Source organism: Spinacia oleracea, chromosome 5, assembly GCF_020520425.1.
Source record: "Spinacia oleracea cultivar Varoflay chromosome 5, BTI_SOV_V1, whole genome shotgun sequence".
NCBI lineage: Eukaryota > Viridiplantae > Streptophyta > Magnoliopsida > Caryophyllales > Amaranthaceae > Spinacia > Spinacia oleracea.
In genome coordinates, this window is record NC_079491.1 from 82,657,795 (window position 1) to 82,663,874 (window position 6,080).

At 36.2% G+C, this 6,080-nt stretch overlaps 1 long non-coding RNA gene across 2 annotated transcripts; it reads left to right on the forward strand.

The window, feature by feature from the left end:
* The first annotated feature begins 818 nt into the window (after nt 1–818).
* Nucleotides 819–4,767, forward strand: LOC130460942 (uncharacterized). Of its 2 annotated transcripts, XR_008921177.1 has the most exons (4): nt 1,831–1,911; nt 2,064–2,143; nt 4,201–4,269; nt 4,358–4,767. It is a non-coding gene; the product is annotated as an uncharacterized lncRNA (long non-coding RNA). The 2 variants fall into 2 exon arrangements; XR_008921176.1 differs by having other exon boundaries at nt 819–2,143.
* The last annotated feature ends 1,313 nt before the right edge of the window (nt 4,768–6,080 follow it).

The following is a 6,080-nucleotide window of genomic DNA, read 5'->3' on the forward strand; positions in this document are numbered from 1 at the left end:
ATTTCAGAAGAAAACACCACCACCAGCGGATGCGCAATCACCGGAATAACACGAAAACACAAGAAAGCAAACAACTTGGAGTTAGAGTACTCGGAAAATGGCGAAATTAAGTTCGAAGCAAAGTGAAGTTAGAGGAGAGTAAGAAAATGAAGAAGGTAAGAAAGAGGAGAGAGAAGAAGAAAGTGACTGAAACCCGTATTTAAAAGGAGAAATAAACGGCCAAGATTTGAAGACCCTTCGAGTCACCTACCTGGATGAAGGACACGTGGGGCGCAATAAACCATGACGGTTTATTTTCCTTTCAAATGCTAACTACAGTAAAACCACGACGGTTTAAAAAAAAAAAAAAAAAAAAAAAAAAAAAAAAAAAAAAGATACGTACAGACAATCGCGCAAGTTATGACCTGAAAGAGCAGGTCTAACTCCAAGTAGTCAGCCCTACTCTTGGGGACTAGTTGTACAGGATGCAGCCAAAGAACACTGAAAGAGCAGGTCTAACTCCAAGTAGTCAGCCCTACTCTTGGGGACTAGTTGTACGGAATAGAAGTAACCTAGCAGACCATCCATGTCACAGCAGACCATCGGACATCTGATAAGACAGATCAAGCAAAGCAACCGCAGGAAGTACCTATTGAAAGTACCACAAGTTCTCAAGAACCGCACAGACCCTCAGGTCTGCGGGGAAACGACCTGCTAGACGACAACATAGATACGTCGTTAAGCAAAAGGACAAACAACAAGTACATCACTAGCGTACACGCGGCAACATCTGAATAGGCCAAAGTACTGAATAGTACGCCTATAAATACTGTCGTCCCCATTCATTTGCGGACACGTTCAATACAAGTACAATTCTTAACCCTCTCTACTTTCTCTCTCTAGAACATTATCTCATTCGCTGACTTAGGCATCGGAGGGGGTTTCCTCGGTTAAACCCCCGAGGTTAGCTTACGTTCGTTCTGTCTGACAGGGCAGCATCACCAGGCAGGGCTCCCCCAGTTCCACACCCGGAACAGTCTTCTTTTCCGGGCCTTGTAATCATGTTTGGTTTATTCATCCTTAATGAAGATGCAGTTCTGATCAGTTATGACTTATGATCAGTTTGGTTCTGATCAGTTAAGTTCTGATCAGATTAGAGCATATTTATTTAACGTATCTTAATTTGGCTGCTCATTTTTTCATTCATATGCAAAGTTTCCTTCATTATTTGGCACCTTATATATTGGGTTGATAGGTAAAGTTCTATAAAATTGAAATTTGATGACAGAAAAATTTAGCTGACTTACATGTACTATGGATATTTCTAGTATTTCAACTTACTAACCCTACGAATGATCTCCCATCTGCCATTACCCTAGTTTGTCACGTTATAAGCAGGGCCTTGAATCCTCTGCTATTTACGATGTATTTGACCTCCCCCCGTTCTTTACGATGTATTTGACATTCAGGTTTTTGTAAATCAACATCTTATATTAATGAAAAATTTTCCTTCTTTATTTTTTTTAACTTCCAGTGTTAGTAATGTAAACCTATTAGCAGTGTAGAACTTTGTGAATATTCTAACTTGTTTATGCAAGTCTGAAGCTGCTGTGTTACGTGAGAAAATATGCATGTTGCTGATAAGCCTTTGTGTTTTTTAAGCTTTTACATTGCTGTATGAAATGTGATTAATTTATCTTTTTCCTTAACTGATTAGGAAGTTTCCACCCAAAGGATTTTTCAAAGTCAGAGGTTTGCCTATATTCTTAATTTTCAGTTCTTCTGTAACATAAACACCTGCAGAATGTACAGCTAAAAGATGGCTCTCACATATTTTAGCTTTGTTACTTCAGACAGGGCAGAGGAACTAGCACCCTGCTTGATGATAAGAAATACGTTTTATCAGAACAATGTGATCCAAGTGCTATAAAGGTCTCTCAAATCTGTTGGTTATTCATATGGAACACAAAAACCTTTGCTTGCAAGGACAGCTGAATGCTGATGTTCAATTGTGGATCTTTTATTCTTTTAGAAATTAAACCTTCTATATGTTTGTTGATTGTCCATCCTCTTGATATATACAGGAGCATTTACTGAAGCTTGGCGCAGAACATCGAGCAAAAGTGGCTGAAAAAAGAGGGAAGCCCCCCTTCTTCTAGGAAAGGTTTATTTCTTACTTCTCCTTATTCAAATCCCTGTTTTAAAAAATTTCCATCAACGCTGCAAGCAAGGACTAATAAAAGAATAATATAGAAAGCTTTTTTTATGACATGGATGTGTACATTATCAGTCTAATGCTACCGTTAAGGTCCGTTACAGTTCAACACTTCAATTCCCTTTTCTTCATTCCTCATGTTTATCTTCAATGGTGGAGCATAACATTTTCATATCATTGTACACATAAAGATAAAGAGTATATTTACTTTATCTTTTGACCCATGTTTTGATCATAATTCTATATCAATAATTCAACAAAAGAATCAGAATGATCACAAGTCTCCGAAGGTTCATATATACACAACCTTACCCTTAAATCTATAAACGTTTCACAATTCATTTTCCATTTCTGAATTCTTTGTTTCTTTTTATTGATTCGAAATGTGGTATCAGTGTATCACCGCCAATCCAAATTAGGATGGAGAAAATTAAAATGTTTACCTCGAGCACTCGAGTCATGTCTTCATTTTTTATGTATGATTGGATGTGCAATCGAAGAAAGTCTCATCACCATTGTTGATGCTGACTTGGCTCATATGCCACTTTAAGCTATGCCTTCCATTCTATGGAGTTGAACTCATTACTATCTTCGTCCGACGTTCATCTCTCACTGTCACGCATTCCCCATCCCATGGCAAAGAATTAGCAAGGCTGCAACCCAAAGAAGAGATATCCCAAAGAAGATCAGATAACACCTAACCCTAATAGTATCTTGAGAGAAAAGAGACACTTAGTAAAAACTATTTATAAAAAAAATTGATGAATGTTTATAATTTTAATTTTTAAATTAAAATATACAGGTGAGTTTGCAACAACCCCTTTAGCAGGTTCCACTATTTCGGAGGAAGGCTACACAGTACACACGTCTAGACCTTCCAATACTTTATTTGTCAAGACTTAAAATTAGGTGTTCCTACTAATATATTAAAAGGCATTGTGAAAAACGTCTATGTGTCATGTAGTACTCTTCCCTTTACGCCACATCATTCACTCACCAAGTGGTATGTTATTTCATGGATAACCAAAAATCAATACATTGAGGTTTGAACTCTAGACCTCATGTATGAATGATAATTTTCATTACCATCTTAACCAACCACCACTTGTGGTTTATTTCTTCACATTAATTTATAAATAAATGTCAACATGAAGTCTAAACCAACTAAATTTTTATTTGATGTTTTATTTTTTATGGTATATTTAAAAAATAAAAATAAAGAATTATGACAACTATGAAGAAACATGATGTCATGAATCTCATAAGCATCAACTACAGAAATACCTTGCATGGCTGCTTATGTCTAATTTGGTGTTATTAATTTGAAGCACTTAGTTCCATTAGAAAACAAATTATACAAATTGTAAGAAGATGTAATAGAAAAATTATTTGGCATGATAAATGACGCGGTGTGTCTGTTTAGTTGAAAAACTTAATTGGTGTTTTTCACTTTATGGTATACATGCATTTCGTCAAATATTGAGCTCGAAAAAGATCTAAAATTTTAAATATTCAATGTAGCGATCGGGGCATCGCCCGGGCTACACACTAGTTGGTTTATTAAAAGAATGAAAATATGATTTTCTTGCATTAATATTATGTTCATTTTAAGTGAATTAAGTTTTGATTGTAATGAACCTCCTGATTGTTAGATTCATGCTTACCTATTCTGAGATTCATCACCTTCAGAAATCTCAAACACAAGCCAAATTCGAAATAGGAAATGAATTGAAGGAGGAGAAAAGGTTTTACCACAAGTAACAATTAAGATTATCTGTGCCAAAATTTTGTTGACTTTAGGCTTATTCTTTTCTGATAATATTATCATAGTGATTCGACACTTGTATACAAATTGCTTCACATTTTATGGTGGTGGTGGTGATATTTTCGTTGATTTTAGCTTCTCTGAGCCAATGTTGGAATGTTTACAAGTCATAGTATTAACAATCCTTTATTTACCTTTGTATTGCATGCTTTCTTAATTTGTTTGCTCGTTTGATTATCAGATTACTTGGAGATAGGTAATGCTTATGGTGTACTACGTGGAGGTGCTTATTCCAATGATGTACTACCAAGTAGGACTAGTTCAAAATCTTGTTATTCCGATGTTTTCGGTCTAGTAAAGTTGTCTGTGTAATTGATGATCCGTTCTTGATGATTTAGGAACATCAGGTCTTGGTGGTGGAGAAGTAAGCAATAAAAATTCTGATTTGGCTGGAGAATCACATCAGAAACATGGGGTAAAAGAGTTGCCGGAGTACCTTAAGCAGTAGCTGGGAGCAAGAGGAATTTTCAACAATGAGCCTACAAAAGATGATTTTGCTGCAAACGATTCTGTAAGTTTCAGCGCTTGTTGTCTGTTACTAGCAGAGAAGAGGTCAGAGTTGGTTAATGTTGAACCTCAGAGTAGTGTAATAGGATTTTAGTTCCCTAAAAATACTAATACTAAGGTCTTTGTTTTCATTAAATAATCATAATCAGTAAAAGTATGTTTCAATCTGTAAACGTAGTTCCAATCCATCAAAATTAAATTTTAATATGTATGTTGGACAGCCTGACATAGTTGCACCAGAGATGCCACACAGTAGCAGTCATGCATACGCACACACAGGATGATTCCTCTTGTAACTGAATTCCATAACTGACATGCTGACATGGCAGTTTGTTTGTTAGTGAGTTGATATCTGATTGGTTGTCAGCAAGCTCCTCTCTTCTGATTGGTTGAGACAGCACATCATTGCTCCTACTATATAAGTTTTATCCTTAGCATTATTCTATTTACTACGTTTCATAATATCAGCTTGTACTCTAAGCAAGTTAGTAATAAAAGAATTATTCTCTCCTCATCAACTCAGTTTACAGTTGATGAGCTCCATTGTTTGTGTATTGCTCAAGCTTTGTTCACATTGTTTGTTCGATTTCATCATGGTATCAGAGCAGTAGAATCAAGATCCTGGATCAGATTTTCTCTCCTATTCTGTTGGTACAATTCAATCAAAATTCTGAGTTCTTCGATTTTGAGGTCTGTTAATCCTCATTTCTTCTTTGTTGTCTGTATTCCTAATTGCTGATTGATTAGGAACTTCTTCTGCCAATTCTGTGTTTCTGCTGAAATCTTCTTGAAAGTTTCATTGAAATCTTTTGCTGGTTACTCTTTCAAATTATTGCATTACTGCATTTCTATCTAGAACAGAATGGCAACACCAATTTTAGCCCCAAATCAGGATCCTGCTAGTCCTTTTTACTTGCATCCAACTGATAACACAGCTAGTCAGTTAGTCTCGATTAAATTCAAAGGAGAAGGCTATGGAGATTGGAAAAGAAGCATGATGATTTCAATGTCATCCAAGAACAAGTTAGGTTTTGTGAATGGAACATTAACAAGGCCAGATCCTACAGATGCTACTTATCAAGCATGGATGAGATGCAATGATATGATGATATCATGGTTGCTGTTTAACCTTGATGGCTCTATTGCCAAAAGTGTTTTGTATTACCATACTGCTAGAGAGATATGGCTAGATTTAGAGGAGAGATTTGGTTTTGTATCTGGACCACAATTGTTCTCATTAGAACAACAATCAGCTGAGATCACACAAGGAGGTCATACAGTAGCAGAGTTCTTCACAGAAATTAAGTCAATATGGGATAAAATAAGTGCAGCAAATCCATTGCCAACTTGTACCTGTAATTAGTGTACTTGTAATCTGACTCAGAGGATTGTTAAGATGCAACAGGATCAAAGGTTGATGCAATTTCTCATGAAATTGGGGGAACATCTGGCTACAACCAGAGGAAGTCTCTTGATGATGCAACCTTTGCCTACAATATCTCATGCTTACAGAATGCTGGCACAAGAAGAAAAGCAAAGAGAGATTGGCGCACC